This window comes from Panulirus ornatus, chromosome 17 (assembly GCF_036320965.1).
Source record: "Panulirus ornatus isolate Po-2019 chromosome 17, ASM3632096v1, whole genome shotgun sequence".
Classification (NCBI taxonomy): domain Eukaryota; kingdom Metazoa; phylum Arthropoda; class Malacostraca; order Decapoda; family Palinuridae; genus Panulirus; species Panulirus ornatus.
The window spans coordinates 31,562,044-31,577,273 of NC_092240.1; positions in this window are offsets into that span (position 1 = coordinate 31,562,044).

Sequence of the window (15,230 nt, forward strand, 5' to 3'; positions counted from 1 at the left end):
TAAATACAACCCATTCCTCCCCCACTCCCCTTACCTCCTTTGCTCTCACCTTTTTCCATTCTGCACACACACACATACACACACACACACACACACACACACACACACACACACACACACACACACACACACACACATATATATGTGTATGGAAAGGATCACAATTTTGCGCGTGATCCAGGTATTCCTATATATATATAGGAATACCTATATATATATATATATATATATATATATATATATATATATATATATATATATATATATATATATATATATATATAGGGACGCAGTGATGGCATGTGCAAAAGATGCATGTGGCATGCGAAAGGTGGGAGGTGGGAAGATTAGAAAGGGTAAGGAATGGTGGGATGAAGAAGTATAGTTGTATTGAATGACAAAAGAGAGACGTTTGGACGATACTAGGAAGGGGTACAAATTGCTAGATGTATGAAAGAAAGCGGCAGGAGGTCAAGAGGAAGATGCAAGAGTTGAAAGAGAGGGCAAATGAGAGTTGTGGTGAGAGATTGTAATTAAGCTTTAGGGAGAATAAAAAGATGTTTTGGAAGGAGGTAAACAACATGCGTAAGACAAGAGAAAAATGTGAACATTGGTGAAGGAGAGAGAGAGAGAGAGAGAGAGAGAGAGAGAGAGAGAGAGAGAGAGAGAGAGAGAGATAACAGGTAGTGATAAACATCCTTGGGGACTCTGACACGTGCCTTACATCCTTGGTAAAAACTTTTCACCGCTTCTAGCAGCTTACCTCCCACACCATATAATCTTAAGACCTTCCAGAGAGCATCTCTATCAACCCTGTCATGCCTTCTCCAGATCCAGGAATGCGACATACCAATCCTCTGTTTTTCTTAGTATTTTCAAACACATTCTTCAAAGCAAAGACCTGATCCACACATCCCCTACCACTTCTGAAACCACACTGTTCCTTTCCAATCTCATGCTCTGTACATGCTTTCACCCTCTCAATCAGGACCCTCCCATACAATTTCCCAGGAATACTCAACAAACTTATGGCTCTGTAGTTTGAACACTCGCCTTTATCCCCTTTGCCTTTGTACTGTGGCAATATACATGTATCCCGCCAATCCTCAGGCACTTCACGGTGGTCCATACATATAATGAATATCCTCACCAATCGGTCAATAACGCATTCACCCCCTTTCTCAATAAAATCGACTGTAATACCATCTAAACGGCCACCTTGCCTGATATCATCTTCCGCAAGGATTTTACCGCCTCTTCTCTCTTGAACAAACCATTTTCCATGACTCCCACTTTGCAGCCCCTTCCCCAATCAAAACTCCGTACATCTGCCTCATTATCATAAAACACATTCAACACACCTTCAAAATACTCACTTCATGTCACTTCATCACTACTTGTTATCACTTTCCTCCATGCCCTCTTCACCGATGTTCCCATTTGTTCTCTTGTCTTACGCACGTGATTTACCTCCTTCCAAAACATCTTTTTATTTTCCCTAAAGTTTAACGATATTCTTTTCGCCAACTCTCAATTGCCTTCTTTTTCATCCCCTGTACCTTTGTTTTGGACCTCCTACCGCTTTCTCAGATATGTCCCAGTCATTCGCACTCCTTCCTTGCAAGTGCCGTCCAAACGATTATCTTTTCTCTCTTTGCAAGTATTGTCCAAACGCGTCTCTTTTCTCCTTCACTAACGACTTTAATTCTTCATCGTAATTTGCACACTTCCCACCTTTCTCATTTTACATGCACTATCAATTAACACGTAATCTAATAATGCTCTTTGACCATCTCTCCTGCTCACATTAAATATCTTCTTTACCTGTAATTATGATTACAGAGTTAAGAAATTTTCTGATGATTCGCTTCGCATTTATTGGGTATGTATCGGCAACAAGATGGATTATGAGATATTTTCCATGATTATTTAAATTATAGAATAGTTTGTTACATTTCAATTTTGAAATGGTGTTTTTGGGCTAAAAATATTCTGAACCGTTGTATGTAACTTTTGGTATTTTTCCTCAGAGAAAGAGATTTGCATCACTATAAGGAACATTTTTCATGTTGAAAGAGGAATCTGGGTTTAATATATTGTTTGCCGGTCTTTATGACCTGTAATTATGTCATTAGATGATTGAAATTTTTTGATATTTTCTGATGATTCGCTTCGTATTTATTGGGTATCTGTCGGCTGGAGGAAATATTTCAAAATCTCAGATTTTCTTTGATTATTTCAAGTATAGAAACATTTTATCATGCTAATTTCAATTTGAAACAAAACGTTCTATGGGATGAAAATGTCCTGAAGTATTACCTGTAATTTTTGGTATTTCTCTCAGGGAAATAGATTTTCCTCATAGCCTAAGTAATAAAGGAATATTTTTCATTCTGAAAACGAATCTGGTGTTGAAATACTGTTTGGCGATGGTTTTGACCTGTAATTAAATCTACATAAGACAATTTTAAAACTTTGTGATCACTCGCTTCGTATTTGTTGGGTATCTATTGGCTAGAGGAAGCACTACGAGATATTTTCCATGATTGTATCAAGTGTAGAATCGTTTGATTATATGTCAGTTTTGAAGCAAAAGTTTTTTGGACTAAGAGATACCTGCAATTTTAGGTACTTTTCTCGAAAAAGAAAAAAAATATAGATTTGCTTTTAACCCTCAGTATAAGGAATATTTCTAATGCTGAATACGAATCTGGAGTTGAAATATTGTTTGGCGGTTTTTCTTGACACGTAATTGTGTTAAATGATTACTAACTAATGAATGACATTTTTACATGATTCACTTCGTATTCATTGGGTATCTATCGGCTAGAGGAAGTCTTATGAGATATTTTCCATCATTTTTAAAGTAGAGAATGGCTTGATTTACATTTAAATTTTCCATCATTTTTAAAGTATAGAATGGCTTGATTTGCATTTTAATTTTTATCTTTTCTGAAAAACTACCCTGAATTGTTATCCGCAACTTTTGTTATTATCCTCAGATATATAGATTTGCATCAGACCCCCAATTTTAGGGATATTTTTCTAAATGCTAAATACGAATCTGGGATTGAGATATTGTTTGGTCGTTTGTATGACCTGTAATCTTGTTAGATGATTAGAATTCTAAGACACTTTCTGATGATTCGTTTCGTGTTTATTGGATATCTGTCGGCGAGGAGAAGCAGTGTGAGATAATTTTCAGTGCTATTTCAAGTATTAGAAGCGTTTGATTATATTTCAGTTTTGAAACAAAGATGGGTTAAAAGTTCTTTAAATTTCTGGTATTTTTATTTCATTTTTTATCATGGAAATAGATTTCCTTCAGAACATGAGTAATAAGATATATCTTTCATCCTGAATACGAACCTGTAGTTGATTTTTTTCGGCGATTTTTATAAACTGTAATTGAATCTTTATATGAGTACAATTTTAAAACATTTTCTGGCCATTAGCTTCGTATATATTGGGTATCTGTCGATTAGAGGTTGGATTTAGATATTTTCCACGAATACTTCAAGTACAGAATAGTTTGATTATATTTCAGTTTTGAAGCTAAATGTTTTTATCCATTTATATATATAATATATATATATATATATATATATATATATATATATATATATATATATATATTTTTTTTTTTTTTTTTCTTTTTCGCTTTGTCGCTGTCTCCCGCGTTTGCGAGGTAGCGCAAGGAAACAGACGAAAGAAATGGCCCAACCCACCCCCATACACATGTATATACATACGTCCACACACGCAAATATACATACTTACACAGCTTTCCATGGTTTACCCCAGACGCTTCACATGCCTTGATTCAATCCACTGACAGCACGTCAACCCCGGTATACCACATCGCTCCAATTCACTCTATTCCTTGCCCTCCTTTCACCCTCCTGCATGTTCAGGCCCCGATCACACAAAATCTTTTTCACTCCATCTTTCCACCTCCAATTTGGTCTCCCTCTTCTCCTCGTTCCCTCCACCTCCGACACATATATCCTCTTGGTCAATCTTTCCTCACTCATTCTCTCCATGTGACCAAACCATTTCAAAACACCCTCTTCTGCTCTCTCAACCACGCTCTTTGTATTTCCACACATCTCTCTTACCCTTACGTTACTTACTCGATCAAACCACCTCACACCACACATTGTCCTCAAACATCTCATTTCCAGCACATCCATCCTCCTGCGCACAACTCTATCCATAGTCCACGCCTCGCAACCATACAACATTGTTGGAACCACTATTCCTTCAAACATACCCATTTTTGCTTTCCGAGATAATGTTCTCGACTTCCATACATTCTTCAAGGCTCCCAGAATTTTCGCCCTCTCCCCCACCCTATGATTCACTTCCGCTTCCACGTTTCCATCCGCTGCCAGATCCACTCCCAGATATCTAAAACACTTCACTTCCTCCAGTTTTTCTCCATTCTCCTTTTTTTTTGGGGGGGGGGAGGTGTAGGAAATTATTTTTCTCAAAGAAATACATTACTTCTAACCTTAAGGAATATTTTTCATGCTAAATACGAATCTCTCTTTAAAATATTGTATGTTGGTCTTTATGACGTATATTTATGTCGTTAAACGATTACAATTTTAAGAAATTGTCAGATTCGCTTTGTATTTATTGGGTATCTATCGGCTAGAGGAAGCATTACGATATATTTTCCATTATTATTTCATGTATAGAATCGTTTGATTATATTTTATTTTTAAGGAAAGCGTTTTTTGTAGGCTAAAAGATACCTGCAGTTTTTGGTATTCAAAAAAAAATTGCTTTAAACCCTCAGTTTAAGGGACATTTTTAATAACTGAATATTAATCTGGGGTTGAAATATTGTTTGGCGATTTTCTTGACTGGTAATTATGTTAAATGATCACAAATTTACGACTTTTTGATGATTCGCTTCGTATTTATTGGATATCTATCGGCTAGAGGAAGCATTATTTAGATATTTCCCATGATTATTTTAAGTATAGAATCGCTTGATTGTCACATTTCAATTTTGATTTTTTTTTTCCTGAAAAATACCTTGAACATGCAACTTTTCGTATTTTTCTCAGGGAAATAGATTTGCATCAAACCCCCAGTATAAGAAATATTTTTCTTAATGCTGAATACGAATCTGTGGTTGAAATATTGTTTGGCCGTCTTTATGACCAATAATCATGTTAAATTATTAAAATTCTAAGACATTTTCTGATGATTCTCTACGTGTTTCTTGGGTATCTATCGGCGAGGAGAAACACTGAGATAATTTCCGGTGTTATTTCAAGTATTAGAATCGTTTGATTATACTTCAATTTTGAGAAAAAAATATTGGCTGAAAATTCCTTAAATTTTTGGTATTTTTTCCAATCAGGGAAACATATTTCCTTCAAGACCTGAGTAATAAGGAATATCTTTCATTCTGAATACAAACCTAGTAGATTTTTTTTTTTTTTTTGGCGATCTTTAAGACCTGTAATTGAATTCTTATATGATTACAATCTTAAGACATTTTCTGATCATTAGCTTCCTAATTAGGTATTTGTCGACTAGAGGATGGGTTGAGCACAGAATCGTTTGATAATATAATTTGGAAGCGAAACGTTTTTTGAGGGGGCAAAAAAATATTTTTCTCAAAGAAAAACATTTGCTTCTAACCTTAAGAATAAGGAGTATTTTTCATACTTAATAGAAATCTCTTTTTGAAATATTGTTTGGCGGTCTTTATGACATGTTTTTATCGTTAGACGAATACAATTTCAAGAATGGTTTTGATGATTCGCTTTGTATTTATTGGGTATCTATCTGCTAGAGGAAGCATTTCGAAATATTCTCCATTATGATTTCAAGTATATACCCGGCAACTTTTGGTATTTTTCTGAGAGAAATAGGTTTCCATCATACCCCAAGTATAAGGAATATTTTCGTTAATGTTAGATACGAGTTTGGGGTTGAAACATCGTTTGGCTGACTTTATGATCACTCATGTTAAATGATTAGAATTCTAAGACATTTTCTGATGTTTTGCCTCGTGTTTCTTGGGTATCTATCGGCGAGGAGAAACACCGAGATAATTTCCAGTTTTATTTGAAGTATTAGAATAGTTTGATTATACTTTATTTTTGAGAAAAAAATGTTTGGACTAAAAATTCCTTAATTTTGTTTTCTTCAGGAAATAGATTTCCTTCAAAACCTGAGCAATAAGGAACATTTTTCGGTCTGAATACAAACCTGGTAATGGATCTAATTTTTTTTTTGCAGTCTTTAAGACCTGTAATTGAATCGTCATATGAGTATAATTCTAGAATATTTTGTGATCATTAGCTTCCTATTTATTAGGTATCTCTCGATTAGAGGATGGATTGAGATATTTTCCATGCATTCTTGCAGTACAGAATTGTTTGATTATATATCAGTTTTGAAGCAAATAGCCCTTTGTGTGTGTGTGTGTGTGTGTGTGTGTGTGTGTCTTTTGAAATATTCTTTGTTGGTCTTTATGACGTATATTCATCGTTAAATGTTTACAAATATAAGAAATTTTCTGATGATTCGCGTTGTATCTATGAGGTATATGTATCGGCTCGAGTATGCATTGCGAGATGTTTTCCATGATTATTTCAAGTATAGAATCGTTTGATTATATTTCAGTTTTGAAACAAAACATTCTATTTTTTGTTCTAAGATACCTGCACTTTTTGATACTTTTCTCAAAAACAAGATTTTTTTTAACCCTCATTATATGGAATATTTTTATGCCGAATTCGAAGCTGGGTTGAAATATTGTTTGAGTTTTTCTTTTACATGTAATTATGTTTAAACTATTTCAAATTTATGACGTTTTGAGATGATTCGCTGCCTATATATTGGGTACTTTTGGGTTAGAGGAAGCAGTAAGAGATATTTTTCATGATTCTTTGCCGTATAAAATGGCTTGCTTGTTACATTTCCATTTTGATATTTTTTTTTTTTTTTTGAATACCCTGAACTGTTACCTGGAACTTTTGGTCTTTTTCTCCGAGAAATGTGTTTTCATCAAACTCCCAGTATAAGGAATATTTTTGTTAATGCTCAATACGAGTCTGGGCTTGAAGTATTGTTTGGCCGTTTTTATGACCTGTAATCAAGTTAAATGATTAGAATTCTAAGATATTTTCTGATGATTCACTTCGTGTTTATTGGATATCTATCGTCGAGCAGAAACATTTTGAGGCAATTTTCCGTGTTATTTTAAGTGTTAGAAGAGTTTGATCATATTTCAGTAGAAAAAAAAATTAGGTTAAAATATCCTTAGGTTTTTGCTATTATTTATCAAGGAAATAGATTTCCATCAAAACCTGAGTAATAGGGATTATCTTACAGCCTGAATACAAACCTGGTTTTGAATCTCTTTTTTTTGTTGTTTTTTGCGATGTTTATGACCTATAATTGAATCTTTATATGAGTACAATTTTAAGACATTTTCTGATTATTATTTTCGTATTTATTGGGTATCTGTTAACAAGAGAATGGATTGAGATATTTTTCATCAATGCTTCTAGTACAGAATCGTTTCATTATATTTCAATTTTGTATGAAAGAAAACATTTCTCTGAAAGAAATACTTTTGCCTCTAGCCTTATGTATAAGGAATATTTTTCATGCTAATTACAAACCTCTTTTTGAAATGTTGTTTGATGGTCTTTATAACATATGTTTATATCGTTAAATGATTACAATTTTAATAAATTTTCTGATGATTCGCTTTGTATTTATTGCGTATCTATCGGTTAGAGAAAGCATTGTGAAATATTGTCCATGATTATTTCGATTATTTCAAGTATAGAATCGTTTGATTATATTTCAGTTTTGAAATATACTGAAGGATACTTGCAATTTTTGGTACTTTCTCAAGAACGTAGATTTGCTTCCAACAATTAGTATGAGGATAATTTTTAATGCTGAATACGAATCTGGGGTTAGAGTATTGGTTTTCGGTACTTCTTGACCTGTAATTATGTTAGAGGATTACAAATTTATGATATTTTGTGATGGCTTACTTGAGTTTTTTGGGTATCTGTCGGCTAGAGGAAGGATTATGAGATATTTTCCAAGAATATATGATATATAGAATTGCTTGATTGTTGAATGTCAAATTTTGATTTTTTTTCCTCTGAAAAAATACCCTCAACTGTTCCCTGCAACTTTTGGTATTTTTCTCAGAGAAATAGATTTGCATGAAGCCTTCACTATAAGGAATATATATATATATATGTATATATATATATATATATATATATATATATATATATATATATATATATATATATATATATATTAATACTAAATGCGAATGTGGGGATGAAATATTGTTTGGCCGTCTTTATGACCTGTAATGATGTTAAATGATTAGAATTCTAAGACATTTTCTGTTTATTTTGTATCTATTGGCGAGGTGAGACACTTTGAGGTAATTTCCAGTGTTATTTCAAGTATTGGAAGAGTTTGATTATATTTCGATTTTGAAAGAAAATATATTTGGGCAAAAAATTTCTTACATTCTTGGTATTTTTTTTTTTTATCAGGGACGTAGACTTCCCTCAAGACCTGAGTAACATGTAGTATCTTTTTTTATTATTGAGAATCCGACCCTGATGAAGTATTTTTTTTTCTTTTGGTGATCTTTATGACTCAGTTCTTTATACGAGTACAATATTTTTCTCAGAGAAAACATTTGGTTCTAACCTTAAGTATATGGAATGTTTTTTATGGTAAATGCGAATCTGTTTTTGAAATATCGTTTGATGGTCTTTATGACATATGTCTATATAGTTTAATGATAAAAATTTAAAGAAAATTTTCAGTGAATTGTCTCGTATTTATTGGGTATCTATTGGCTAGAGGAAGCATTACGAGATATTTTCCATGATTATTTCAAGTATAGAATTGTTTGATTATGTTTCATTTTTGAAGGAAAACTTTTTTTTTTGGGGGGGGGGGGCTAAAAATTACCAGCAATTTTTGGCATTTAAAAAAAAAATCCTGTTTTTTTTTCCTTTTAATGCTGAATTCGAGTTTGAGGTTAATTATTGTTTGGCGGTTTTTCTTGTTATGTTCAATGATTACAAATGTATGATTTTTTGTTGTTGATTCGCTCCATATTAATAGGGTATCAGTCGGCTAGGGGAAGCATTATTTAGATATTTCCTTGATAATTTGAATTTTTTTTCCTGAAAAAAATACCCTGAACATGCAACATTTCGTATATTTCATAGAGTAATAGATTTTAATCAAACCCCAAGTATAAGGAATATTTTTCTTAATGTTTGATACGAAACTGTGGTTGAAGTATTGTTTGGACGTGTTTATGACCTATAACCATGTTAAATGATTAGAATTCTAAGACATTTTCTGATAATTCTCGACGTGTTTCTAGGGTATCTATCGGCGAGGAGAAGCAATGTGAGATAATTTCTGGTGTTATTTAAAGTATTTGAATAGTTTGATTGTACTTCAATTTTGAGAAAAAATTCTGGCTGAAAATTCCTTAAATTTTTGGTATTTTTTTTTCCAATCAAGGAAATAGATTTTCTTCTAAACCAGAGTAATAAGGAATATCTTTCATTTTGAGTAGAAACCTGGTATTGATTTTTTTTTGTTGATCTTTAAGACCCTGTGTTGAATTTTTATATGAGTACCATTTTAAAACATTTTTTGATCATAAGTTTCCCATATATTTGTCGACTAGAAGATGAGCTGAGATATTTTTCATGAATACTTGAAGTACAGAATCGTTTGATGATTATAATTTTGAAACAACAAGTTTTTTGGTCAGCAAAGAAGTATTTTTCTCAGAATATAGACATTTGTTTCTAGCCTTAAGTATAAGGAATATTTTACATTCTAAATAGAAATCTCTTTTTGAAATATTGTATGGTAGTCTTTATGACATATGTTTATATCGTTAAACTGTTACAATTTTAAAGAATTTTTATGATGATTTACTTTGTATTTATTGGGTATCTAGCTGGTAGAGGAAGCATTATGAGATATTTTCCATGATTATTTCAAGTTTAGAATCGTTTGATTATATTTTATATTTTGAAGGAAAACATTTTTTTTGTTCTAAAAGATACCTGCACTTTTTGGTACTTTTCTCAAAAACAGATTTGCTTTATACCCCAAGTATAAGAAATATTTTTATGTTGAATACGAATCTGGGTTTAGAATATTGTTTGGATTTTTTTTTTTTTTTTAACTGTAATCACGTTTAAATGATGAGAAATGTATGACATTTTGAGATGATTCGCCTCGCATTTATTGGGTACTTATCGGTTAGAGGAAGCATTAAGAGATGTTTTCCATGATTATTTGAATCATAGAATCGCTTGCTTGTTCCTTTTCCATTTTGAACTTTTTTTTTCTTTTTTGTAATACCTTGAACTGTTATCTGCAACTTTTGGTCTTTTTGTCCGAGAAATGTATTTGCATCAAACTCCCAGTATAAGGAATATTTTTGTTAATGATAAATGCGAGTTTAAGGTTGAAGTATTGTTTGGCCGTCCTTATGACCTGTAATCATGTTAAATGATTAGAATTCTTAGACATTTGCTGAAGATTTGCTTCATGTTTATTAGGTATCTATCGGGGAGGAGAAACATTTTGAGGCAATTTTCCCCTGTTATTTTAAGTATTAGAAGCGTTTGATCATAATTCAATTTAAAAAAGTTGGGTTAAAATATCCTTAAGTTTTTGCTATTTTTTGTAAAGGAAATAGATTTCCTTCAAAAGCTGAGTAATAGGAAATATTTTTTATTCTGAATATGAACCCAGTTTTGATTTTTTTGCGATGTTATGACAATTTAATCTTTATATGAGTACAATTTAAATTCTTTTTTTTATTATTAGCGTCGTATTTATTGGGTATCTGTCGACTAGAGAATGGACTGAAATGTTTTCCATTAATACTTCACGTACAGAATCGTTTGATTATATTTCAATTTTGAAGCAAAAACATTTCTCTGATAGAAATACAAATGCTTCTCGCGTTAAATGTATGATATATTTTTCAAGCTAAATATGAACCTCTTTTTGAAATATTGTTTGATGGTCTTTATGTCATATGTTTATTTCATTAAATGATTACAATTTTAAGAAATCTTCTGATGATTCGCTTTGTATTTATTGCGTATCTAACGGCTAGAGGAAGCATTGCGAGATATTTTCCATGATTATTTCAAGTATCGAATCGTTTGATTATCGAAGGATAACGTTTTTTGGAGTGAAAAGTACTTGTAATTTTCGGTACTTTTCTCAAAAAAATAGATTTGCTTTTAACAATTAGTATGAGGATTATTTTTAATGCTGAATACGAATCTGGTGTTAAAATATTGTTTGGCGGCATTTCTTGACCTGTGATTATGTTGAATGATTACAAATTTATGATATTTGTGATGGTTTCCTTCGTATGTATTGGGTATCTATCGGCTAGAGGAAGGATTATGAGAGATTTTCCAAGATTATTTGATGTATAGAATTGCTTGATTGTTCCATTTCAATTTTGAATTTTTTTGCTTTGAAAAAAATTCCCTCAACTATTACCTGTAGCTTTTGGTATTTTTCTCAGAGAAATAGATTTGCATCAAGCCTCCATATATATATATATATATATATATATATATATATATATATATATATATATATATATATATATATATATATATATACTGCTAAATACGAATGTAGGGATGAAATATTGTTTGGCCGTCTTTATGACCTGGAATCATGTTAAATGGTTAGAATTCTAAGACATTGATTGTTTATTGGGTATCGGTTGGCGAGGAGAAACACTTTGAGATAATGCAAGTGTTATTTGTAGTATTAGAATAGTTTGATTCTTTAATTTTCTAGTTTTTTTCCAATCAGGGAAATAGATTTCCTTCAAAACCTGAATAGTAAGGAATATCTTTCATTTTGAATACAAACCTGGTACTGATTTTTTTTGGCGATCTTTAAGACCTGTAACTGAATTTTTATATAAGTACAATTTCAAATATATTTCTGATCATAAGTTTCCCATATATTTGTCGACTAGAAGATGAGCTGAGATATTTTTCATGAATACTTGAAGTACAGAATCGTTTGATGATTATAATTTTGAAACAACAAGTTTTTTGGTCAGCAAAGAAGTATTTTTCTCAGAATATAGACATTGTTTCTAGCCTTAAGTATAAGGAATATTTTACATTCTAAATAGAAATCTCTTTTTGAAATATTGTATGGTAGTCTTTATGACATATGTTTATATCGTTAAACTGTTACAATTTTAAAGAATTTTTATGATGATTTACTTTGTATTTATTGGGTATCTAGCTGGTAGAGGAAGCATTATGAGATATTTTCCATGATTATTTCAAGTTTAGAATCGTTTGATTATATTTTATATTTTGAAGGAAAAAATTTTTTTTGTTCTAAAAGATACCTGCACTTTTTGGTACTTTTCTCAAAAACAGATTTGCTTTATACCCCAAGTATAAGAAATATTTTTATGTTGAATACGAATCTGGGTTTAGAATATTGTTTGGATTTTTTTTTTTTTTTAACTGTAATCACGTTTAAATGATGAGAAATGTATGACATTTTGAGATGATTCGCCTCGCATTTATTGGGTACTTATCGGTTAGAGGAAGCATTAAGAGATGTTTTCCATGATTATTTGAATCATAGAATCGCTTGCTTGTTCCTTTTCCATTTTGAACTTTTTTTTTCTTTTTTGTAATACCTTGAACTGTTATCTGCAACTTTTGGTCTTTTTGTCCGAGAAATGTATTTGCATCAAACTCCCAGTATAAGGAATATTTTTGTTAATGATAAATGCGAGTTTAAGGTTGAAGTATTGTTTGGCCGTCCTTATGACCTGTAATCATGTTAAATGATTAGAATTCTTAGACATTTGCTGAAGATTTGCTTCATGTTTATTAGGTATCTATCGGGGAGGAGAAACATTTTGAGGCAATTTTCCCCTGTTATTTTAAGTATTAGAAGCGTTTGATCATAATTCAATTTAAAAAAGTTGGGTTAAAATATCCTTAAGTTTTTGCTATTTTTTGTCAAGGAAATAGATTTCCTTCAAAAGCTGAGTAATAGGAAATATTTTTTATTCTGAATATGAACCGTTTTGATTTTTTTGCGATGTTATGACAATTTAATCTTTATATGAGTACAATTTAAATTCTTTTTTTTTATTATTAGCGTCGTATTTATTGGGTATCTGTCGACTAGAGAATGGACTGAAATGTTTTCCATTAATACTTCAAGTACAGAATCGTTTGATTATATTTCAATTTTGAAGCAAAAACATTTCTCTGATAGAAATACAAATGCTTCTCGCGTTAAATGTATGATATATTTTTCAAGCTAAATATGAACCTCTTTTTGAAATATTGTTTGATGGTCTTTATGTCATATGTTTATTTCATTAAATGATTACAATTTTAAGAAATCTTCTGATGATTCGCTTTGTATTTATTGCGTATCTAACGGCTAGAGGAGCATTGCGAGATATTTTCCATGATTATTTCAAGTATCGAATCGTTTGATTATATTTCAGTTTTGAAGGATAACGTTTTTTGGAGTGAAAAGTACTTGTAATTTTCGGTACTTTTCTCAAAAAAATAGATTTGCTTTTAACAATTAGTATGAGGATTATTTTTAATGCTGAATACGAATCTGGTGTTAAAATATTGTTTGGCGGCATTTCTTGACCTGTGATTATGTTGAATGATTACAAATTTATGATATTTGTGATGGTTTCCTTCGTATGTATTGGGTATCTATCGGCTAGAGGAAGGATTATGAGAGATTGTCCAAGATTATTTGATGTATAGAATTGCTTGATTGTTCCATTTCAATTTTGAATTTTTTTGCTTTGAAAAAAATTCCCTCAACTATTACCTGTAGCTTTTGGTATTTTTCTCAGAGAAATAGATTTGCATCAAGCCTCCACTATATATATATATATATATATATATATATATATATATATATATATATATATATATATATATATATATATATATATATATACTGCTAAATACGAATGTAGGGATGAAATATTGTTTGGCCGTCTTTATGACCTGGAATCATGTTAAATGGTTAGAATTCTAAGACATTGATTGTTTATTGGGTATCGGTTGGCGAGGAGAAACACTTTGAGATAATGCAAGTGTTATTTGTAGTATTAGAATAGTTTGATTCTTTAATTTTCTAGTTTTTTTCCAATCAGGGAAATAGATTTCCTTCAAAACCTGAATAGTAAGGAATATCTTTCATTTTGAATACAAACCTGGTACTGATTTTTTTTGGCGATCTTTAAGACCTGTAACTGAATTTTTATATAAGTACAATTTCAAATATATTTCTGATCATCAGCATCCTATTTATTTGGTATTTGCCGACTAGAGGATGGGTTGAGATATTTTCCATAAATACTTGAAGTTCACAATCTTTTGATAATATACTTTTGAAGCGAAGTTTTTTTTTGTGTGTGTGGCAAACAATTATTTTTCTCAAAGAAAAACATTTGCTTCTAACCTTAAGTATAAGGAATATTTTCTATACTAAATAAAAATCTCTTCTTGAAATATTGTTTGGTGGTCTTTATGACATATGTTTATATAATTAAACGAAAACAATTTTATGAAAGTTTTTGATGATTCGCTTTGTATTTATTAGGTATCTTTCGGGTAGAGGAAGCATTATGAGACATTTTCCATGATTATTTCAAGTATAGAATCGTTTGATTATACTTCAGTTTTGAAGCAAAACATATTTTTGCTCTTAAGAGATACCTTCTCATTTTGGCACTTTTCTCAAAAAATAGATTTGGTTTTAAACCTCAGTATAAGGAATATTTTCGTGCTGAATACGAATCTGGAGTTAGAATATTGTTTAGTGTTTTTCTTTTTTTGACATGTAATTATGTTAAACGATTACATTTTTATGATATTTTGCGATGATTCGCTTCGTTTTCATTGGGTATCTATCGGTCAGAGGAAGCATTATGAGATGTTTTCCATGGTTATTTGAAGCATTTGAATTTTGATTTTTTCTTTTTTGAAAATATTAACCCGCAACCTTTGGTGTTTTTCTCAGAGTAACAGATTTGCATTGAACCCCCAGTATAAGGAATATTTTCGTTAATGCTAGATACTAGTCTGGATTTGAAATATTGTTTGGCTGACTTTATGAAC